The following is a 25501-nucleotide window of genomic DNA, read 5'->3' on the forward strand; positions in this document are numbered from 1 at the left end:
AGATCCCCTGCAGAAGGGACAGGGTACCCACTCCAGTATTCTTGGGCTTCCTTTGTGCCTAAGCTGGTAAAGAATCTGCCTGCAATGTGGGAGACCTGGGTTCATAGGTTTTTTTGTTTGTTTCTCTTGATCGTTTTGCAGCCCTGGATTGAATCTGGCCAGTTCCCTTTCTTGAGGGGTTAAATCCATGCCCAACCTCATATCAAAGCTTCATCCTACATCACCCATTTTTAGGTTGGGCATCCGGGTGTGTTTCAGGTAACAGCTGTGTTTGGCGGAGGCCTGTTCCAGGGGCTGAAACATCTTCTGTGTCGGCGTTTTCTTTGTAATCATGTGGGGCAGAACTCTGGTTTGTCTGTGTGCTGTGGATTGGAGGAAAGTGTGGCTGGGCTGCCCAACAGTAAAGAGATGCCACGCTGATCTCCTTGTCACTGCTGCTCAGGCTGGTCCTGGGCTGCCAGTCTTCTTTGCTGCTGTATGAATTACCGTCATCATCAGTAAACTGCGCACCCCCGCTTCACGCCATCCCTCAAGGGTCTGGTGGGCTTCAGCCACCACGGTCATGGCCTGGTCAGCCATTCTGCTCACAGCATCAGTCGATTTGTAAGATTTAGGCTTTATTTTGATGGCAGTACACAACACGATGAATGAATCAGATGAATCAAAGGAAAAACTCTTGTAACTCCAGACAAGAGAAGACTGCTCAGCACAGCCACATGGCAGTCGCACCTCGGACAGGGTAATGGCAAGCTGGAGCTGCAGCAGGCAGCTTATGCATGCGTAATTTTGTTTTTATTTTCATTACTCTAGGAGCTGGGTCAAGAAAGATCTTGCTGCAATTTATGTCAAAGAGTGTTCTGCCTATGTACAGCTTATTTTCTGTTCTGTATTTGATTTTCACCTCAAGAGTAAAGCTTCCTGAGTAAACCACATTTTAATAAATATTGGAATTCTAAGAACAATTTTTAATTCCACTTCATTTGTAGCTGCCTAAACTTGGGCCACAATTCTAACAAAATATGGGGATACTGCCATAGTAAAGGAAATTTAAGAGACAAGGGAAGGCAAATGAATTTTCATCTCTTCAAAAGTACTTACAATTTTCTTAACAACAAAATAAATGATCAAATTTCATTTTCTGGTTGGCAATAAGCAGTCTCTAGTTTTGTTTTGTTTTTAATGTACTTACACCAGTGGACAGGATGGAGAAACCAGAAATAAAGCCATGTGTATGCAGTCAGCTAGTCTTCCAGAAAGGTACCTAGAAAATAAAATGGAAATAGTCTCTTCAATAAATGATATTAGTAAAACTAGATACTCACCTGCAAAAAATAAAATTGAACCCTTGTCTTAAAACATACACAACAATTAACTCATTAGTTAACGACTTAAATATAAGCATACAACTTCTAGAGGAAAGCATAGAACTCTGAGAGGAAAACCTAGGGGAAAACTTCCTTGACATTGGTCTAACAGCGATACTTTGAATTTGACATCACAGCAAAGGCAACGAAAGCAAAAAACAAGTAGAACTGCATCAAACTAACAGTAAAGGAAACATTCAACAAAGTGAAAAGATAAAGTACAGAGCTGCAGAAGACTTTTGTAAACCATGCTGAGCTTCCCTTGTAGCTCAGTTGGTAAAGAATCTGCCTGTAATCCAGGAGACCTGGGTTTGATCCCTGGATCAGGAAGATCTCCTGGAAAAAGGAGTGGCAACCCACTCCAGTATTCTTGCCTGGAGAATGCCATGGGCAGAGGAGCCTGGTGGGCTACAGTCCATAGGGTCATAAGAGTTGGACACGACTTAGCGACTAAACCACCACTTGGTGACCTTTACTCTTTGAAAACCATATATCTGTTAATTAGCCTCTTAACATATGATTTAACAGTAGAAACAGTGTCAGACTTTATTTTTTTGGGCACCAAAATCACTGCAGATGGTGACTGCAGCCATGAAATTAAAAGACGCTTACTCCTTGGAAGAAAAGTTATGACCAAACTAGATAGTATACTCAAAAGCAGAGACATTACTTTGCCAACTAAGGTCCACCTAGTCAAGGCTATGGTTTTTCCTGTGGTCACGTATGAATGTGAGAGTTGGACTGTGAAGAAAGCTGAGCGCTGAAGAATTGATGTGTTTGAACTGTGGTGCTGGAGAAGACTCTTGAGAGTCCCTTGGACTGCAAGGAGATCCAACCAGTCCATCCTAAAGGAGATCAGCCCTGGGATTTCTTTGGAAGGAATGATGCTGAAGCTGAAACTCCAGTACTTTGGCCACCTCATGCAAAGAGTTGACTCACTGGAAAAGACTCTGATGCTGGGGGAGATTCGGGGCAGGAGGAGAAGAGAACGACCCAGGATGAGATGGCTGGATGGCATCACAGACTCGATGGACGTGAGTCTGAGTGAACTCCAGGAGATGGTGATGGACAGGGAGGCCTGGCGTGCTGCGATTCATGGGGTCGCAAAGAGTTGGACATGACTGAGCAACTGAACTGAACTGATATATATATATAGCTCAATAGCAAAATAAATAGAACAGTTTGGTAGGCAAGGGACCTGAATAAACATTTCTCTAAAGAAGACCTCCATCGCCAAGGCATGGAAGCAACCGAAATGCCATCAGTAGAAGAGTGGGTAAAGAAGGTATGATACATACATACAGTGGAATATTATTCAGTCATAAAAAGAAAGGAAACTGGGTCATTTGTAGAAATCTAGAGAGACCTAGAGAGGGTTATACAGATTGAAGTAAGTCAGAAAGAGAAAAATATTGTACATGAATGCATATATGTAGAATCTAGGAAAATGGTCTAATCGATCCTATTTGCAAAGCAGAAATAGAGACATTGATATAGAGAACAAGTGTATGGCTATCAGGATATCAGGGGGAGAAGGGAGGGGGAGGAATTGGGAGACTGGGATTAACACACATATTCTATTGATACTATGTATAAAATGGACAACTAATGGGAACCTAGTTGCACAGGAAACTACTTAGTGCAGGTGGTAACTTGAATGGGAAGGAAGTCCAAAAGGGAGGGGATATATTTATATGTATGCCGATTCATTTTGATTACAGTAGGAAGGCGATGGCACCCCACTCCAGTACTCTTGCCTGGAGAATCCCATGGACGGAGGAGCGTGGTGAGCTGCAGTCCATGGGATTGCAAAGAGTCAGACATGACTGAGCGACTTCACTGTCACTTTTCACTTTCATGCATTGGAGATGGAAATGGCAACCCACTCCAGTGTTCTTGCCTGGAGAATCCCAGGGACGGGGGAGCCTGGTGGGCTGACGTCTATGGGGTCGCACAGAGGTGGACATGACTGAAGTGACTTAGCAGCAGCAGCAGCAGGAACTAACACTGCATTGTAAACCAACTATACCTCAATCAAAATTAATCTAACAAAGACATATAAGTGCTTTCAGCTCAGTTCAGTTCAGTCGCTCAGTACAAGTACTTTACAGATACATAAAAAGATGCTTAACGTCACTAATCATGAGGGCAATGCAAATCAAACCACAATGAGATATGACCTCACACCTGTTAGGATAGAGATTAATAAAAACAAGATAACGCATGTTTGTGAGAATGTGAATAAAAGAGTACGCTTCTGCACTATTGGTAGAAACGTAAATTGATGCAGTCAGTGGAAAACAGTGCAGAGTTTCCTTGAAACGTTAAAGAACAGAACTGGTGTGCATGCTAAGTCACTCAGTCATGTCCAGCTCTGTGCGACCCCATGGACTGTAGCCCACCAGGCTCCTCTGCCCGTGGGATTCTCTAGGCAAGAATACTGGAGTGGGTTGCCATGCTCTCCTCCAGGGGATCTTCCTATCCCAGGGATTGAACCCATGTCTCTTACATCTCCTGTGTTGGCAGGCGGATTCTTTACCACTAATGCCAACTGGGAAAGCCCAGAACTAGCGTAAGATGCTGCAATTCACTTCTGGATGTATAGCCAAAGAAAGGAAGGTCAGCATTTCTGAGAGAGATCTGCATTCTCATTTTCATTGTGCTTTATTCACAGTAGCTAAGATTTGGAAATAACCTGTGTCTGTAGATTTGTAAATGGATAAAGAAAATGTGATATACACATACAAATAAAATGGAATATTATTCAACCTTAAAAAGGAAATCCTGCCACTTGTGACAGCATGGATATACTCGGTGGACATTATATTAAGTAAAATAAGTCAGACACACAAAGACAAATACTGCATGTTGCTCTTGTTCAGTTGCTCAGTCGACACTCTTCGTGACCCCTTGACTGCAGCCTGCCAGGCTTCCCTACCCTTCGCCATCTCCCAGAGCATAATCTCACACATATGGAATCTAAAAAAGTCAAACTCATAGTGACAGAATAAAATGTTGTTTTCTAGTAGCCAGGGAAATGGGAAGATAATGGCAAAGGGGAACAAATATTCAGTTAAAAGATGAGTAAGTCCTGGAGACCTAATGTACAGAATGATGACAATATTTATTAATAATAATTGCAACTTTCTAAGAGTAGATCTCAAATGTTCTCAACATATACAATCAAAAGTAACTAGGTGAGGTAATGGTTATGCTACTTCGTTTGATTGTGTTAATAATTTTACAATGTATATGTATATCAAAACGTTGCATACCTTAACAATATATAATTTCTATTTGTCAAATGTTCTTCAGTAAAACTAGAAAAATACTGCTCACTCAAAATATGCTTTGTTTAATATAAAATTCCTAAATGAAAATTTTCAAATTTGCAATTGAATACTTTATTCTAGATCACTTTCTCCTTTAGTTTAAACTATCCTTTCTAATGAGTATTGAAATATTAAACGGCCTTTCCTTAATGAAAAAATATGAAAACAAAGTTCTCAATGAACAAAAGCATATTCACTTGGCTTCCCGTGTCCAGGCTAGGAAATGGCAGGGGTTAGGCATGCTGGATGGCAGTAGCAATATCAATACCTAATTCTTTTCAGGGCATTGGTTGTTGAATAGGAAAAGAAAAAGAGATTTTACAGGGGAGATCTTTTTTATGATTTTAAGCAATTCTAGCACAGCTGGAATTCCAGAATGACAAACAGGATCTGGAGTGACTTTGAAGCCAGATCTACGTAGTCAAATTAACCATAGAATCACTTAAGGTGCTTTATTCAGTGAATAATTATGGTGTAGAGAAAGGGCTATGGTGATAGAGTAATTCAGGTTTTAAAGTATACATATTTTCATTAAGATTTTTCATTATTAAATTTTCTGGGTTGACAAGCCATCTCTCTAATTACTTGAGTAGTTCAGTATGATTCTTTGTTTGTTTGTTTGTTTGTTTTCTTGTATGGTCTGCTGGTGTAAAGACATGTAGAAGCAGGGTACCATGAATTTATTTGGTGGGAGCCAGAGGTGGGGGGAATTATTCTCCCCAAACACAAGGGTAAAGCATGAAGCCTGGAGCAGTGAGTTTCCCTAAACTAATTTATCAACTTCCAAGTGTTTCCTCCTGGCTATACCTGAGCAAAGCTCTAATGACACGGCTCGTATAATACATTTGTTTTTTTGTGCTTTTGTTTTATTGGAATGAGACTATCTGTAGCCTTCACACATTAAACTTTATTTTAATCTTTGTAAGAATTTTATACTTTATTATAATCTTATTTTTGTTTTTATACTTATTTTTATGAATCATTAAGAATCATATAACCTGTGAAATAGACTCCCGTGTATTTTTGGCCTGAAGCAGCAGATGATTAAGGAGGATGGCTTACTATAAAGAACATTAAAATAAGAGTTAGAAAACTAGTGATTATCCCCAGTTCTTTCAGAGATAGTTTGGGCTTCATGATTTAGGTCTTATAGATTCAATTTCACCTTATATAAAGTGAGGGTTCATGACTAAACCATTTCTAAATCATCAGCATTAATATAATATAAACCAGTGAGCCCTCCCCTGTTTCCATACATCACTCTTGGGGCTCAACTGGGAAACTTTAACAAGAGTATATTCCATCCGTCCCTTTAAATTCTGGTTATTGGGCAGTGTGGGGAACAGAAGAGGTGTAGGTCCTAATCCCAAAACTTATGAATGGGTTTTGTTACAAGGAAAAATGGAGAATTATAGGTAGAACTAAGATTGCTGATCAGTTAGCTAATAAAACAGGAGAGTTATCCTGCATTATCTGGGAGGCCCCAGTCTAATCTCATGAGCTCTTAAAAGTAGAAGAGAGCAACCAGAGTGGGTCAGAGAGACGATGCTAGAAAAGGGAGCAATGCCACGCATGAGAGCTAGCCAAGTAACGTAGAAACTCTTTAGTTAACCAACACCAACTCAGTTATTTGATGAACAAAAGTTGCACATTTCCTCTTATCTTACCATTTTCATTGTTTATTTATCAGCTGATGTGTTTTAGATTTCAGAGACCTTAGACTCTTCTATACTTAAAGAGTATGCTTCAGCCCTCATGCAAAATTAAGAGGCTAGTGTATATTGACATGTTTTAAATTAAAACAGAATTAACTTCTGTTTTCAAATAAAAGACTGGGTTGCAATTTATTGTGATCACACAAGGACATAAATGTAAATTGTGTCACGATATAATGACATGTATTAGCAGATATTGGGGTATACAGAAGGGTGGTTCAGTTTATTCTCTGGTCAAGAAAAGTATTCCCTGAAATAGCTATATAAAATGAAATATCTAAAGCATAAGAAATTCATGATGCCAAGAATTTAAAGATTATACAATTTATTGCACAATTACAGTAATATTATGTTATTTGCTTTTATTTACTTAAAATAACTTACTCAGTTTCTGCCATCTTCAAATACTCTGGCAGGCCCTGAAAATATGGAAATGAGTGAGACACAATCCCTCACATCCCCTCATGATCTCATTGCCACAGAATAGCAGCAATCAAATGTGTGTCTCTTACCCTCACAATTCTACATTCCATTGTATGTTCCTTCCCTTGCATGGGGGAAAGTTGCAAATACTTATGTCAATAACAAATGATACATTGATTTCCTGCATATTTTATTATTTACAGTTTCTTAGTCTTCTCTGGTGCTCAGAGGGCATCGGACATTTTTGGCAGGGCCTTTCTGCACTATTTTAGCCAGGTCACTCATCACTGGTACTGTAATGCCTGAACAGAAGCAGAGCGCTCTCTTTGCAGCTGTTTTTTTTCAGGTATGCTCTTTATAGCAACCCTAATGGGCAGATAGTTCACTGCGTCTCTTGCTGTTGGCATATGGCATCCAGGAGGACAAGGCAGTCCAGACAGCCCATCAGATTAACCATGTAATAGACCCAGAAGCTGCTTTAAAGCTGTAAAACAAAATTGCTTATGGAGTCTGCCAGCACGCCAGATGCTGCTATTGGAAGAAATATCTTCCAGCGCTGAGCATCTGGGTCTCCTGGTTGCCAGGAAAAAAAAAAGAGAGAGAGAAATAGAATTGGCAATTCACTATCAATGAGGTTTCTTTTGGAATATAAGAATTTTTATATTTTTTAAAATGTCAAATGCATTATGTTGCAACAAAGGTTAAAATTGGCTATTTCACGTGTATGCCACTATTAACACACATCCTCCATACAGTCCTTAGGCAGCTGGTTGGTTATTATCTAAATAAATCAGAACAATGAGAATCTTGAGTTTGAATGTGAATTTTCAGTCTGTTTCCAATACGCTTATTTTATTGATATTTTGCATAATAACCTTCTTGCCAGCTGAATATAAATTTTATATTTAAACAAGGTAAGAAATAATGTTTCATATTAGTACACACTAGTTTGTTTCCTGACTGCCAATTATATAATTGAATATTATAACTAAGATATAACTCTCAAATGTCAGTCAACTGTTTTTCAGTGGAATTGCTTTTCTATGCCAAATAAACAGTGGATTTGACTAATTTAATTTAAAGTCAATTAGATTTAGTTTTTTAAGCCCAAGCACAAGGTGAGTCATTCCTTGTCAGTTATATAATGGATCTATATTGCCTAAACTTTGGTAAAAATTACCTAATATATTTAATTTTAAAAAAATTGATATATGACATTTAAAAATAAGATAATTGTGTTAACTCAAATCATAAACACTCACGTTTTACTTGACCTGCATGATCTTTCTGCACTGCTCAAAGTAAATTTATTGAACATATTTATTGAATATGAGAGATTACCTCAAATTTATAATTTTCTATGTTCCAACATTTAAAACTCTTACAAACAGTGATGCTACAAACCCATTTATTCTCCAGTTTTGCATAGTGGTTAATTACACAGTCTAACTTTTCCAGAAATTCAGTAGTTTAAAATATTTTTAAAGTCAAACACCTGCTTTTCTCCTAGAAGTACATTTAGTAGCCACTTCCTGTAAACATGAATATATTACAAGTTTCAGTTGTTAATATGCTATACCTCTGTATTAATGAAACTATGATAGTTTGGGAGTTAAACTGTGCAGAGTTGGATTATAAACATATCTCAAAGACATTATAGGTTTGGTTCCAGACCATCACAACTAAGCAAGTATTTTAACAAACTGAATAGAGTGAATGTTTTGATTCCCCAGTTCCAATAAAAGTTGTTTACACTATACTGTAGACTAATAAGTGTGCAATAGCATGTCTAAAAAACAATGTATATGCCTTAATTAAAACTATGCTGTATTGTTTAAAAAATGCTAACTGTTAGCTGAAACTTCAAAAAGTTGTAATGTTTTTGCTGGTGGAGGGTCTTGCCACAATGATGATAACTGCTGACTGATCAGGATTGTGGTTGCTGAAGTTTGGGGTAGCTGTGGCAATTTCTTAAAATAAGACAATAGTGAAATTTGCTACATTGATCAACTCTTCCTTTCAGGAAAATTTTCTCTGTAGCCTGTAATGCTGTTTGATAACATTTTACCCACAGTAGAATTTCTTTGAAAATTGGAGTCAATCCTCTCAAACTCTGCCACTGCGTTATCAACTAAGTTTATGTAATATTCTCAGTCCATTGTTATTTTAACAATCTTCACAGCATCTTCACCAGGAGTAGGTTCCATTTCAGGGAATCACTTTCCTTGCTCAGCTGTCAGAAGCCACTTCTCGTCTCTTCAGGTTTTATCAGGAGATTGCAGCAATTCAGTCACATGTTCAAGCTCCACTTCTAATTCTGGTTCTTATGCTGTTTTCCCCATATCTGTAGGTGAAGTCCCAAATGACTCAAAATCATTCATGAGGGTTGGAATCAACTCCTTCTAAACTCCTATTAAGGTTGATATTTAACCTCATCCCAAGACTCATAAATGTTCTTAATGGCATCTAGAGTGGTGAATACTTTCTAGAAGGTTTTCAGTTTACTTTTTTCCAGATCCATTAGTGAAGTAAACATGTACAGCAGCTATAGTTTTATGAAATGTAGCTCTTAAAGAATAAGACTTGAATGTTGAAATTATCCTTTGATCCACAAGCTACAAAATGGATATAGGGTGAGGAGCCATGAAAACAACTTGAACCTCATTGACCAGATCCAACAGTGCTCTTAAAGGCGGTCAGACATGTCATCGATGAGCAGTAGTATTTCGAAAGGAGTCTTCTTACTGAGAAGAATCAATCAGTAACAACACTGGGGTTAAAATATTTACTAAGCCATATGATAAGTAGACATGCTGTCATCCGGACTCTGCTGTTCTCTTTATTGAGCATAGGCAGGGTCAGTCAGTCAGTTCAATCGCTCAGTCATGTCCCACTCTTTGCAACCCCATGGACCGCAGCATGCCAGGCCTCCCTGACCATTACCAACTCCTGGAGTTTACTCAAACTCATGTCCGAGTCGGTGATGCCAGCCAGCCATCTCATCCTCTGTTATCCCCTTCTCCTCCCACCTTCAATCTTCCTCAGCATCAGGGTCTCTTCCAGTGAGTCAGCTCTTCGAATCAGGTGCCCAAAGTATTGGAGTTTCAGCTTCAGCATCAGTCCTTCCAGTGAATATTCAGGAAGGGTCTATGTAGGCAGGGTCGATATGGTATAATCTTTAAAGATCCCAGGATTTTAAAAATGGTGAATGAGCATCAGATTCAACTTTAAGTCACCAGTTTCATTAGCCCCTAACAGGAAAGTCAGGCTGTCCTGTGAAGTTTTGAAGCAAGGCATTGACTCCTCTTCTCCAGCTATGAAAGCCCTAGCTGGCAGCTTCTTCCAAGACAGTGCTATATTTTGTGCATTGAAAATCTGATGTTTTGGGTAGCCACCATTATTCATTATCTTAACTAGATCTTCTGGATAACTTGTTGCAAATCCTGCATTAGTACTTGCTGCTTCGACTTGTACTTTGATGTTAGGTGCAGGTTTGAAGTTAGGGCCTTATTCTGGATTAAGCTTTGACTTAAAGGAATGTTGTGGTTGGATTGACCTATCCGGACCACCAAAACTTGATATGAGCCATAGGGCTGCTTCACTTTCTTAGTATTCATGTGTTCACTAGAGCAGCACTTTTCATTTCTTTCAAGAACTTTTCCTTTGCATTCATAACTTGACACAAGAGGTCTAGTTTTCTGCCTTTCTAGGCTTTCGACATATCTTCCTTGCTAAACTTAATCACTTCTAACTTTTGATTTAGAGTTAGAGACTCGAGGCTCTTCCTTTCACTTGATCACTTACAAGCTATTGTAGGGTTCTTAACTGACCTAAGTTAAATAGAGTTGTGTCTCAAGGAAGAAGAAGGCCTGTTGAGGAGAAGTATCTCTTGGGAAGGTAGTACAATAGGGAGAAATGCTCAAAGTCCATAACCTTGCACGCAGTGTATTCTAGATTGTTTAATTAAAAAAAAAAAGCATATATTTATATAGCATTAATATAATAATTATAGATGGTTTTACACACTGAATTTCAGAAATACCAGCTCCATTCGTTTGTCTGTTTACTTACCGACTAACCTTTCTTGTATTCCTTCCGTGTCAGGAGCACTGTGCTAGAAGTGCGTATATATGGCCTGTGGCATCATGAAGTCTGGGTGGGACAGTAATGAGCATATGCACAGTCCCACAGAATAGTGCAAAAGGACCGCAGAAGAAGGCGTGGAAACCTGAAGGCACAAAGGGAAAGTGATGAATACTGGCTAAATGAATTAAGAAAAGCTCTCCAGAAGACTAGAATTGTGAAATAAAATTATAGATAATGAAAAGTATGCCAGGTAGTTAGAGGGCATATTCAATATAGAAGGTCAGCCCAACAGAGAGAGAAATCATCCAAGTGACTGTAAGGGGAAAAGTGAAAGTGAAGTCCCTCAGTCGTGTCTGACTCTGCGACCCCATGGACGGTAGCCTACCAGGCTCCTCTGTCCATGGGATTTTCCAGGCAATAGTACTGGAGTGGATTGCCATTTCCTTCTCCAGGGGATCTTCCCGACCCAGGGATGGAACCCAGGTCTCCCGCATTGTAAACAGACGCTTTACCGTCTGAGCCACCAGGGAAGTCCGTAAGGGGAAAAGAACACCAACAAGCATTCAGGATTTGAGTGATGAGAGTAGTAATGAGGCCTAGGGATCAAACTGGAGAGTTCAGAAGGGCTGACTACAAAGGCCCTCATAGACCATGCCCCTGAGTTATCCCACTAATATCCTCCTAGAGAAAATGGACTTCCACTTGACATTTTAGAACAAAGAGAAACAATCAAACATGCCTGGTGAGGAGGATTACTATCTTGACAATTCGAAAATAGATTAGATTAGATTAAGTAGAGAAGCTAGATAAGAAGGCAGATAGCAAGGACATCATCTGGGAAGATATTTCACTAGTCATTATTTCAATAGCACTGTAGGTATGTGCCTGTTTATGTGTATATGTTTGTGTCCATTTTATGTTAATTTTATAAATAAAAATATAATTCTTTAATTTATGTAAATATTTAACTTTTTGTTAACATTACATATGAGGGTAATATTTATGTTGTTTTATATAGCATGTGTTTTATATATGCAATATTATATATAATATTGTATTCTGGATAAAAAGAATGAGATATTTTTCTGTAGTGGTACAAGGAAAACATAAAGTTATAGTATTGAATATTATATATATATAGTATTATATATAATTATACTATATATATATAAAGCAAAGGTCAAATGAGCATCAAGTTTTGAATTTTGAAGTGATCTTGTTTGACTGGTCCAAGGCATAGCATCATAAGAAAGACTATGATAAAAAAAGATGTTTACAAAAAGAAGGAAGAATCAAAATAGCTTGAACAAGTAATATGATAAAAAAGGGGGGGAACCCACAGATTTCTTAATATCTGGCAAGTGTAAGTACATTTGAAAACTGAATATAGAGGCAAACGTGTGTATTATTAGAAATTTACCTAGTACCTAGCCTGACTACTCGGAGAAGGCAACCGCAACCCACTCCAGTACTCTTGCCTGGAAAATCCCATGGATGGAGGAGCCTGGTAGGCTGCAGTCCATGGGGTCGGACGTGGCTGAGCGACTTCACTTTCACTTTTCACTTCTATGTATTGGAGAAGGAAATGGCAACCCACTCCAGTGTTCTTGCCTGGAAAATCCCATGGACGGAGGAGCCCGGTAGGCTGCAGTCCATGGGGTCGGACGTGGCTGAGTGACTTCACTTTCACTTTTCACTTTCATGCATTGGAGAAGGAAATGGCAACCCACTCCAGTGTTCTTGCCTGGAGAATCCCAGGGACGGGGGACCCTGGTGGGCTGCTGTCTGTGGGGTTGTACAGCGTCGGACACGACTGAAGTGACTTAGCAGTAGCAGCAGCAACCTGACTACTTGGCTAAGTTTCTTTCTTTCAGATATGGTAAAGCATATCTCTATTAATTTTTTATTTTCATTTTGCTTTGATTATGCTCATGACTTAATGACTTGTTCCATGATTTGTTCTTTCTTCTTTTAAAGATGGTTGGGCATTGGCACCCCACTCCAGTACTCTTGCCTGGAAAATCCCATGGACGGAGGAGCCCGATAGGCTGCAGTCCATGGGGTCGGATGCGGCTGAGCGACTTCACTTTCACTTTTCACTTTCATGCATTGGAGAAGGAAATGGCAACCTACTCCAGTGTTCTTGCCTGGAGAATCCCAGGGACGGGGGAGCCTGGTGGGCTGCCATCCATGGGGTCTCACAGAGTCGGACACGACTGAAGTGACTTAGCAGCAGCAGTGCTGAAACCTGCTGTCATTTACTTAGAATCCTTTGAATCCTTAGCATCCTCTCAGGGAGCCACTGTTGTAAGAATTATAGGGATGCATGTTATTATTTCCATCTTTCACATGAAAACATGAAAACTTAAGAGAACGCAAGAGATGAGCCAAAAGTCATAGTCTCCTGGGGCAACCAAGCCAGAGTTTACGCCAGTATCAATCTGATTCTAGACCAGTGTTCTTTTCACTACACAGTGTTAAGTGGTTTAAATCAAATTGAATTAGGTGTGCGATCATAAATTTTCATGGCAGAAGTTGGTCTGTTAACTACATCCATATTCACTAAAGAAAAGCTTGATATGGCTGTTTAAATTGTTAGATTTTAGGTTTGGGGTTGAAAGCTCTTCTGACATAAATTTAATCTGCTAGATTAGAGTAATAGATCTCATATACAGAGGTGAAGTGATTAATGTAATTTTTCTTGGCTGTAGCAAGACTTTTTTTTTTTTTTAGAACGGTAAATGCCTTTATTGCATGAGCTAACCATATTCAAAAGCAGAGACATTACTTTGCGGACTAAGATCCATCTAGTCAAGGCTATGGTTTTTCCAGTAGTCGTGTATGGATGTGAGGGTTGGACTGTGAAGAAGGCTGAGCGCCGAAGAATTGATGCTTTTGAACTGTGATGTTGGAGAAGACTCTTGAGAGTCCCTTAGACTGCAAGGAGATCCAACCAGTCCATTCTGAAGGAGACCAGCCCTGGGATTTCTTTGGAAGGAATGATGCTGAAGCTGAAACTCCAGTACTTTGGTCACCTCATGTGAAGAGCTGACTCATTGGAAAAGACTCTGATGCTGGGAGGGATTGAGGGCAGGAGGAGAAGGGGACCACAGGGGATGAGATGGCTGGATGGCATCACCCACTCGATGGACGTGAGTCTGAGTGCACTCCGGGAGTTGGTGATGGACAGGGAGGCCTGGCGTGCTGCGATTCACGGGGTCCCAAAGAGTCGGACACGACTGAGCGACTTAACTGAACTGAGGACAGGAGGGAAGGGGGTTTCTTGGCCTTTTGGCCCTTGATCTTCCTCAGCCAGAACTCCAGCTCCTCCTCTAACACGTGGCCCTGTGCTGGGCCACGCCTGCCTGGTCTTGGAGCGATGCAGGCAAGAAGCTTGCAGGGCTGAAGCCGCTCCCCTGGAAGACTGCTAATTGTGGCATTCTTTTTCCTTTCAAGGTATTTCTTCTGCATTTTCTTTGATCGTTTCTTGTTAAAAATCTCTTCCTCTTCGGGAGTCAGCCTGGCCTCCTCCTTGGCCCCCAGAGGTAGCGCAGGGGGCCACTGTCCCTATGGTGTGCTGTCAACCAGCAGAAAGCACTTCTTCACCAGGCTCCTAGAAGGGACCTGCCCATTGTTAGATGCGCTACAGACAACATCCATGATCCTCGTCCGGCGCGTACAGCTCTGGGAGCCCAGGAGAAGTTCCCCACGTCCAGCCTCAAGGCCAGGCACTTGCTGCTCCTGCACATTGACTGTGTATATGCAGTGGGGGCCAATGTTTGGTTGGCAGCGAGGAGTCCCCGTTCATATTTTTTGGTTGGGCTTTCTTTTGCCTCTGGGTTTCTGAGGCTTGTGCCATTTGTCCTGAAAGATGGCCCATTGCTCAGCGCTGGCTGGAAAGAGCTGTATCAAGACTTTTATACCACATTCCTTATATATCAATAAGTTTGTTAATAGACCACTTGAATCACTGAACTTGTTAGCCAAAAAGCCCTATTAACTAGTATCTTTCTTAAGAAGAGTGAATGAGAACGCAATTGGATGGATGCAAGAACAAAGAAAAAACTTTGTGATAGCAGGAAATATATGAGCTTTTAAGGAAGCTTCAAATGACAATTAGAATTTTTTACTATTATGGTGAATTTGCAATGTTGTGTTAGCTTCAGATGTACAGCAAAGTGGTTCCCTCATATATGTGTGTTGCCCCATCGTTTTTCAGACTCCTTTCCCATAGGTTATTGCAGAATGTTGAGTAGACTTCCTTGTCCTGTACAGTAGGTCCTTGTTGATTGTCTGTTTCATACATAGCAGTGTGAATTTGTGAATTTCGAACTCCTTACCTATCTTTCCACTTTGGCAACCATAAGTGTGTTTGCAAAGTCTATGAGTCAGTTTCTATTTTGAAAGTTAGTTCATTTGTGTCTTTTTTTTTTTTAATTTGTAGATTCCAAATACAAATGATACCATATGATATTTATCTTTCTGATTTTTTATTTAGTGTGATAATCTCTAGGGCTATCCATGTTGCTGCAAATGGCATTCTTTCTTTCTTCCTCATGGCTGAGTAATATCCTATTGCATTATCCATCTCTCTGTCATTGGACAAGCAGGCCTCTTCCATGTCTTGGCTATTGTAAATAGTGCTGCAGTGAGTATCAGGGTGCATGTACGTTTTCCAATATGGATTTCTCTGGATATATGTTCATGAGTGGGATTGCTGGATCATATGGCAGTTTTATTTTTAGTTTTTTAAGGGACCTTCATACTGTCCTCCACAGTGGCTGTATCAATTTACATTCCTACCAACAGTGTAAGAGCGTTCCCTTTTCTCTACACCCTCTCCAGCATTTATTGTTTGTAGACTTTATGATGATGGCTATTCCGCCTGGGTGTGAGGTGATACCTCATCATAGTTTTGATTTGCATTTCTCTAATAATTAGTGATTTTGAACATCTTCTCATGTACTAAAGTGCAATTTTTGAATAAAAGCTTTAAAATCTATGAAGCATTAGAAATACATCAGTTATCCTAGTCACCATATACTAAGCTGTGTTATTTATTTGAACATATGTGTAAAATATTTGCAAATCAACATATATGCATATATGCTTACAAATATATTAGCATTTTCGACATTTTGCTATAACTTCCATATTTTAAAGAGTTATAAAATGTGTATTGTGGTAGACAAAGTTGTGGTTCCTCAAAGATGTGTGCCCAGAATCTGCGACTAATTAATTTCTTGGCAAAAAAAAAAAAAAAAAGACTTTGCAGATGTGATGACACTGGTGATTTTGAGATGAAAAGATTATCCTGGATTATACACCTGGGTCCAATATAGTCACAATGGTGCAGATAAGAGAAAACACAAGAAAATGGAGTCAGACAGGTAGAAATGAAAAGGGAACAGAGGAGAGAGAGAGAGTTAAATTGCTGCCTTGTTGGCTTTGGAGATGGAGGAAGGTGCCATGGGCCAAGAATAGAGTCAGGTAGACTCTGGAAGCAGGAAACGTTCCCCGTAGAGACTCCAGAAGAAACGCAGCCCTGCTTGAGACCGTGTGATGAGGACTCCCGAGCTCCCGGACCTGCAAGGTGTTGAATGCGTGCCATCCCGCGTCGTGGGGTTTTGTGGGCGCGTTCCGGCGGCAGTGGGAATCTGGAGCACGTATATGTCACGCGCACACCGCGTACGCTAGTAAGCACTTGGGGAAAGCAAGAAGGGAAGAAAGATGAGAAGGAGGCGCAGGAGGAAGGAGCAACAGGACAGAAAAACAGGTTACTAGTGAAGTGATGTAATCTGAGAGTTTTTTAAAGAGACATTTACAAATTTTTTTTTTAAGTTAAAACTATTTTAGGCATACAACATAATGACATACAAAATACAATATATACAATATACAACATAGGACATAATATTGTGAAATGATTACCACAATAAAGTTGGTTAACATCCATCCAAAAAAAATTTTTTTTAAACTATTTATTAGCAAATTCTAACCTAGGGAATTGGATAGAGGGGGAAAAAAAAAGGCTTCTTATACCATAGATGACACCTAGCTATACTCACTAAAAAAATAAAAACCCTATTATCAAGTGTAAAAGTAAATCTTATATAGAAAAGGGACATTTTTCTTGAAAGACATAGATACGTAAAAGCAAAATGACAATGACTTCAGCCAGCAAATAGGGTGAGTGTGAGTGTTAGTCACTCAGTCGTGTCCAGCTCTTTGTGACCCCATGACTGCAGCCTGCCAGGCTCCTCTGTCCATGACATTTTCCAGGCAAGGATACTGGAGTGAGTTGCCATTTCCTTCTCCAGCAAATAGGATAGATTTATTTAAATTACTACTTAAAGAAAATATTTTGATTAAAGAAAGCAAATGTACCATAAATACATATGAAAATACTCATATTTATAATAAAACATAATTTTTCACAGTGAATGTATATATAATACTCAAAATTGTTCAAAGCTAGATTACATTTCTTTGAATGAAGGGCAGGGGATAAATGACTTCTTAAAGGTCTTCACCTGTCTATAAGAGAAGATCAAGAGAATTCTTCCTAAAGGGGTGTGTGTGTGTGTGAGTGTGTGTGTAGTTGGATTAAAGGGAATATGGGAGATCAAAATGCATAAGGGAAGTTCTGGAGCAGAGAGGAATAACCTATGTTTCTATTAACACATTAAAAAATTAGATAGCTTCTCTTTAAGTGTATCCATTTAAGTTGGAACTATTTACTTTCTGAAAAGAGAAACATAATTAAATAGTCACCTTCTGAACTGGAAGGGAAGAGGATTTTATTTTAATACATTTATACCAAGGAAAGCTACTACATACTGTGATTTCAGTGTTCAAAACTCGTTCTTATTCATTATCACTTATCCAAATACATCACACTAACAGTTTCATTGGTACCTTAAACAGAAGAAATTAGACACACTTATCAACATCTGACAGGTGTAGTTAACTGATATATTGATTAAATAGTATATTGCTATCTTAAATGAATACTATGATATGAGACTTACATTATTTTTCCAGAAGTTGATTTTGAAAGTAAAGGTTAGAGAAAAAAGCATAAATAAGCCAAGTTCCTGAAAGGATGGTTCCGGAGGAAAAAATGCCTTCCAAAGTTTAATGGAAGGCACTGACATTTGAGGGTAGAAACACAACAAAAACAAACTGCAAACTACTTTTCATCCCGGAAAGATCAAGGTCAATAAGGTAAATGATAGAAATATCTCCGGATTTGAAAGGTATGCATTCTCTTATTTCATCTTGGAATCTGAAGGCACCTCTTGAAAGCGATTGCTTTAATTTTCAACAAACAAATTATCTATTATCAGAAAAGAAAACTAAAGTGAAATATTACTTGTTAACTTATATAACATAGGAAAAAAATCCAAGTCACCCACCTTTTTTTTTTTTTTTCTCCTGTGCTAACAAGCTCCTCCTTCTGTTTTCAGGATAATTTTGGTGTTCACAAATTGAAAAAAGATTTGTGGAGTGGTTCTGGTCGAAGGTTGGTTTATCCTCTGCCACAGCTGACCTAACTTCTCTGTCCGTCACTCTCCTTTATTCGGCATTACGTGGCTTTGTTTTACCTCTCAGGTGTTTTATGGATACCTTTGCATTCCAAAAACTTTTCCTGAGCACCTGTTATGCACAGAACATATCTCTCTGTCTGTGCCTTAGCACAGAGGTGGTCATACCTTTTATTCAGCTCCTGAATATAAGTATAGATTATCACAAGTGTGTCCTCAAACCATAGTTTTTATTGATTTATAGTGAACATTCTTTTGTTAAAAATGTATTTAATGAAAAGTTGTCAAACATAACTTGCTTATCCTGCTGATACCATACTCTCTTGCATTGTTTAACAAGTTGTTTTTTTTTTTTTTAATTAACCCTTCCTTTGTCTTCTTAATAGTTTAGATTCCTAGAGGCTAGCCCAATCACCTTGTTGGACTTCATCTGGGTTCTTTTATATTTTCATTCTCTCTATTTTCCTCAGATAAATGGATCCATTCTGTGGGTCTCATGTCTCTCTATATTCTAACAACTCTCAAATCCATGTCTCCTACCCAGAACTACTTTCCAAATTCCACATGCAAAAACGTAGTGGATACTTCCACTTGAATATTATCCTGAAATTACAATTTCAACATATAATTCACCAAAGCCAGTGTATTCATCTTATCCCAATCTCTTCTTCCAAGGCTACTTCATACTGCAATTAAAAGGGTAAGCTAGAACCTTAAGTGTCTCTTTTTACTTTCACTCCTCATAGATGATCTGCCGTCTTCCCGATTATTCTTTAGGTGACTTATCCGGCTTCATTCTCACTTCTAAGTCCTTGGTTTGAATGCTTTCTCTTGGGCCTCCCTGCAGAATAAACTCTGTGCTCTTGTCTCCAGTACCAGTTCACCCCAACATGCTCTCCAAGGTCTCTGGCAATGTTTTTACAGAAATACTGCATATTCCACTTTTATAGTCCATTGTTGAGCCAATCATTCAGTGACTCTCCACTGGTCTAGAATGCCATCTGCTCTCGAGTATGACACCTAAGGGCTCCAAGTCATATGACCGCATATGAGTATATCATACTAGGAGAATGTTTCTCGCCTCATTTGCAGTGATCTCTCTCTCCCACTCTCCAGCATTATTCCACATAATGTTAACTAGCATATATATATATACTCCAGCCATACTAGAGCTCTTCGGGCATGTTCCTTCTCTCCTCTGGAAGTACTGTGTCCTTCCATCATGTTATATTCTTGGCAAACATACCGAAAGCCATAAACTTTGTGTTTCTCTTCTTTTAGCCTTCCATGACAACTGCTTATAGTAGAGGTGATGACTTCCTCCTTGTACCATTTCAGAGCCAAAAAAGCATAGTATTATCATATTCCTTCATGATCCTTCTAAATTAGAATCTCTCAGTCTCAGCTCTATTGACAGTTTGGGGCCAGATAGTTCCCTGTTTTGGGGGCCTTCCCTGTGTATTGTAAGATGTTTAGCAGCATTGCTGGCCTCCATCCGATAGTACCTTACCCCAATTACTTTAGGAAATATCTTCAGACCTTTCAAATGATCCCCGGGGGCCAAAGAATTTCCCAGTTGAGAACTACCACTCTAAATATTTATATCTTTCTGATGTATGCCTTGCAGTGTCCCTTGGCATTTAATTCTGTGCCAGACACACGAAAGGGATAGCATCAACTCTTGTAGTTTGAATGAATAAAAGCAAATCAATATGTTAAATATGTTATTGAGTTAATTTCCCAGTGGAAATTTCAGAATGCATATTATTTGCCTACTTTTTAAATGAGTAGAATTTATAACACTTCAGTTTTGTAAGGACAGAATCAAGAAGGACATCAAGCTGTCCTTGAATTGATTCACATGTCGATTTATCTATAAATATGTGTATATTTATATAAATGCATATAAATATGTGGATTTTTAAATTTATCATATATATATATATAAAACAAAATATTTGATTAATTGGACCACTTCATTCTCTGACTAGATAAGATTAAAGCAGAGAGTGTTATGTTGACAGTAGAATTGACATGTGTATGTGTGAGCAGAAGGGTTCAAAGCTCTGTATATTAGATGGATTCCTCATTATAACCTCACAAACCACAAAATTACTTTATTAAGGAAGATTTTTGAATCTTGTCCAAGCAGTTGGCCCAATATAAAGATAATTTTCTGAGTATATAATAGAATAGTATAAAGGGGCAGAATAGTATAAATAAAGGAAGAGTTTGAAAGTAAATAATTAAAAAGATGGAAGCACAGAAAGGAAAAAAAAAAGTTCATTCTCTTCATAGAAAACTAGGAAACTTCATGGAGCTGGTACCACTTAAAAAAGGCCTTGAAAGAACAGTCCAATTTAAGAAGGTTGTTAGGTGGATATTATTGAGAGAGGGAGATTTATAAGGGAAGAAAAAATGGAAGGGAATGGAGATAGACAATTATGAACCATATGAAGTTGACAACAATCATTCAGCCATTATTCAGTAAATATTACTCAATCCATGAAGTCAAAGCTAAATACCAAAGCAGAAAGGGGGCTCAGTGGGTTAAGAATCTGCCTGCAATGTAGGAGACACAGGAGATGCGGGTGTGATCTTCCTGGGTTGGGAAGATCCGTGGAGAGGGAAGTGGCAGCCCGCTCCAGTATTTTTGCCTGAAAAGTCCTGTGGACAGAGACGCTCGGCGGGCTGCAAGTCCGAAGGGTCACAAAGCATTGACACAACTGAGCAGCTAAGCACACAGCACATAAAACGGAGAGCGCATGGTTTTCACACTGAGGAAACTCTTTAAGGATTTGAACTGAGGTCACAAATTGGTAGCCTGCAAACCACATAATATTTAAAATATGTGTGTATATACATATGTATATATATATATATGTATGTACTCAAAGTTTTTATAATACTAGCCACTTTTACTTCTCTACCTTTACCCCCACACTCTGCCTTAAAAACTTCTAATCCCAGACAAAGGTGGTCTGTCTCACCTAGCATCTAAACACTTAAGCCTCTAAACACTTAGCATCTTCTTCCTTCCAAACCTCTCCATTTTCTACTCCCTACTCTGAGAAGTGTGATGTAATAAAACATCCCCTTGGGGAAAAAACCTGGCTCTGCTATCTAGAAATTCTCGAGAGAGTTCTATCTATCCCAGGACAAAGTCTCTTCCCTCAAAATGTCTGGATTTTTCAGGAACCCCTCGGGGACCCTAGTGGTGAAGAATTTGTCTGCCAATGCAGGAGACAGAAGAGAGGTGGGTTCAATCCCTGGGTTGGGAAGATCCCCTGGAGGAGAGCAAGGCAATGCATTCCAGTATTTTTGCCTGGAGAATCCCATGGACAGAGGAACCTGGTGGGCTGTCTTAGGATTGCAAAGACTTAAACATGACTGAATGAATGAACACAAACACATTCCAAGAAACAAAACCTCTTCCCTCAAAATGTCTAGATTTGTTAGAAACCTAAATGGTACTTTTTTCTTGCCCCTAGCCTTGCAGCATTGGAGAAGGAAATGGCAACCCACTCCAGTGTTCTTGCCTGGAGAACCCCAGGGATGGGGGAGCCTGGTGGGCTGCCGTCTATGGGGTCACACAGAGTCGGACACGACTGAAGCGACTTAGCAACCACAGCAGCCTTGCAGCAAGCACCTTTTGTGTTAAATACATTTAAGGATCAGTAATGTATTTGCCAAAGGCTATAATGATGAAATTTCAGAAGATGAGAAAACTAGTGAGGATTTTAAAGGGCTTCAGGTCAGAATGTAATTTGTGGTTGCATGCTTAGTTGCTTCAGTCGTGTCTGACTCTTTGTGACCCTACAGACTGTAGCCCACCACGATTCTCTGTCCATGGGATTCTCCAGGCAAGAATACTGGAGTGGGTTGCCGTGCCTTTCACAATAGGATGTAATGACTTAGTCTAAAATGAAAGCAAGTTAAACAGCCTTCAAGTATATTTTACTGTTCATTCATTTTAACTGTTTCCATTTACTTTAACTGTTTCCATTTACACAATTTCCCTCATATTTTATTTAAATTTTGCCATGATATATTACAGTTTTTCTATATACCAGAGGTCACCATCAGCAATGCAAGGAATATATTGCTGTATAAAATCTGCATTCATTAAATGGCACTAGAGTAGAGAACTCTAAATACGAGATTGCTTTGTCTTCATGCTTTGCGTTTTAGAATGTCACGAATCTTGCTTAAATTTAATAATTTTAAAAACCTAGAATATGGACAGTTATGGAGGCAAGGACTAAAGTTGAACAAGCAATATATTATTTGGAATAACTTAGATGGCACTGGTAGTTGGGAGAATTATGAATTATATTTTAATTATTCCATATTATTCAACGACATGAAACTCTCTTATATTCACATCCAAACATACTCTAAGAATGTGTGATTAACTCTCTGCTACATCTCTAAGATATCCTGCTTGAAAAAAATACTGTGATTGATTACAAGTCTGCAGACCAATATTTTTCTGCATCAGAATTCAAGTGCATTATCTTAGCACAGAGGGTGTTATGGCAGATGTCATCCAACTGCTTCATAGCTGCATGATCGATGGTGCGAATGGTGATTGATGCTATTGACACACCATGGTACCTAAAATAGAGTATCTGTGTGCATTTCATGGGGAGGGGAATGTGCACATTTGGATGAGAAAATGAAGGCAACATTATAGGACCTGGAAATGCTTGGCCACAGAAGCAGGGTGAAGCACACAGGGCATGTAACAGCTGCTTTTGGAAAGGAAAAATAAAGTCCCAGGAAGAAAACAGTGCTACAAAAAATACAAGGGTTTGTTTCACTAAGCAGAAAATGTGACTGGCTCTCCTTTTCCTTTTACGTGCATGTGTTACTTAGCTTCATTACAGTTTTAAGTGTGGGAGTGGAAAGTGGTGTTGAGCGTAAATGTTCTCTTATTTAACAGAAATGACATGGTTATCTGTTATACTCATCAGTGGAGGAATGAGGAAAGGAAAGGAATGTATTGAAGGATATCAGGTTAAAAGGTAAATTGAATCTGCTGTAACAATTTTGAACCAAGTCTTATCTAACATATTACCTGATTTGCAGCTCTAAAAAGTGTAGGTAAAGACATACTTCAGAAGTCTGTTGATATTAATTTAATACACTCACTTTAGAAAAGCTTATTTTGAAAGAGTCTTTAAAAATAGGGACAAATTTGCTCAGCAATAAAAGTCTTATTAGAAAAGATTCAGTGAATATACATATAAATGCAAATACTTTTATACCAGGCCCATGAGCAGGGAAGCTTAATATATATTATTGAAAAGAGATGGGTTGAGAGAAGAGAAATATGATCCTGATACACATTATACAATGCAGGATTTTTGTTGTTGTTCGGTCACTAAGTAGCATTGACCGTTTGCAACTCCAAGGACTGCAGTAGGCCAGACTCCTGCACCCTTCACTATCTCCTGGAGTTTGCTCAGACTCATGTCCGTTGAGTTGGTGATGCTGTCTAAACATTTCTTCCTCTGCCCTGCTCCTCCTCCTGCCTTCAATCTTTCCCAGCATCAGGGTCTTTTCCAATGAGTCAGCTCTTAGCATCTGGTGGCCAAAGTACTGGAGTTTCAGCTTTAGCAACAGTCCTTCTAATGAATGAATATTCAGGATTGATTTCCTTTAGGGTGGACTGGTTGGATCTCCTTGCAGTCCAAGGGACTCTCAAGAGTCTTCTCCAGCACCACGTTCCAGAGCATCATTTTTTTGGTGCTCAGCCTTCTTTATAATCCAACTCTCACATCCATACATGACTATTGGAAAACCCATAGCTTTGACTACATGGATATTTGTTGGCAAAGTTATGTCTCTGCTTTTTAATAACTGTCTAGATTTGTCATGTCTTCCCTTGGAAGAAACAAGCATCTTTTAATTACATGGCCACCATCACTATCCACAGTGATTTTGGAGCCCAAGAAAAGAAAAACTCACTTTTCTCCCTGTATTTCCATTAAGTGATGGGTTAGAATGCCGTGTTCTTAGTTTTTTTAATGTTGAGTTTTAAGCCAGATTTTTCACTCTTTCACTCTCATAAAAAGGCTGTTTAGATCCCTTTCTCTTTCTGACATTAGAGTGGTATCCTCTGCATATCTGAAGTTATTGATATTTCTCCTGGCAATCTTGATTTCAGCTTGTGATTCATCTATCCAGGCATTTCGCATGATGTACTCTGCATAAAAGTTAAATAAGCAGGGTGACAATATACAGTCTTTTCATGCTCCTTTCCCAAATTTGAACCAGTTCATTGTTCCATGACTTGTTCTGTTTCTTCTTGATCTACATACAAGTTTCTCAGGAGGCAGTTAAAGTAGTCCTGTATTCCAATATGTTTAAGAATTTTCCAGTTTGTTGTGATCCACACAGTCAAAGGCTTTAATGTTGTCATGAAGAAGATGTTTTTCTGGAATTCTCTTGCTTTCTCTATGATCCAGTGAACGTTGGCAATTTGATCTCTGGTTCCTCTGCAGAGTTCCAGAGAATACCAAGGAGAGATAATAAAGCCTTCTTAAGGGAACAATACAAAGAAATAGAGGAAAACAATAGGATGGGAAAGACTAGAGATTTTTTCAAAAAAATTGGAGGGATCAAGGGAACATTTCATGTAAGGATGGGCATGATAAAGGACAGAAATGGCAAGGACTTAACGGAAGCAGAAAAGATGGCAAGAATACACAGAATAACTATATAAAAATGGTCTTAATGACCCAGGTAACCACGATGGTATGGTCACTCACCTAGAGCCAGACATCCTGGAGTGTGAAGTCAAGGGGGCCTTAGGAAGAATTACTACAAACAAAGTCGTCAGAGGTGATGGAATTCCAGCTGATCTATGTCAAATCTTGGAAAACTCAGCGGTGGCTACAGGACTGGAAAAGGTCGGTTTTCATTCCAATCCTAAAGAAGGGCAATGCCAAAGAATGTATACTACCATACAATTCTTTATTCTGCAGAAGGCTTAAGCCTCTAAAATGCTTTTTTGTCTTTTGTGGAGT

The 25501-nt window shown here is 39.0% G+C and overlaps 1 long non-coding RNA gene and 1 pseudogene across 2 annotated transcripts in view; one reads left to right on the forward strand and one right to left on the reverse strand.

Annotated features, from left to right (window-relative positions):
• The window catches only part of LOC138440551 (uncharacterized), a 460131-nt gene that overhangs the window by 109024 nt on the left and 325606 nt on the right, over nt 1-25501 (forward strand). The gene's annotated exons all lie outside the window — the stretch shown is intronic.
• On the reverse strand, nt 221-14718 carry LOC138440617 (small ribosomal subunit protein eS8 pseudogene; annotated as a pseudogene).

The sequence above is a fragment of the Ovis canadensis genome, chromosome 5 (genome assembly GCF_042477335.2).
Source record: "Ovis canadensis isolate MfBH-ARS-UI-01 breed Bighorn chromosome 5, ARS-UI_OviCan_v2, whole genome shotgun sequence".
NCBI lineage: Eukaryota > Metazoa > Chordata > Mammalia > Artiodactyla > Bovidae > Ovis > Ovis canadensis.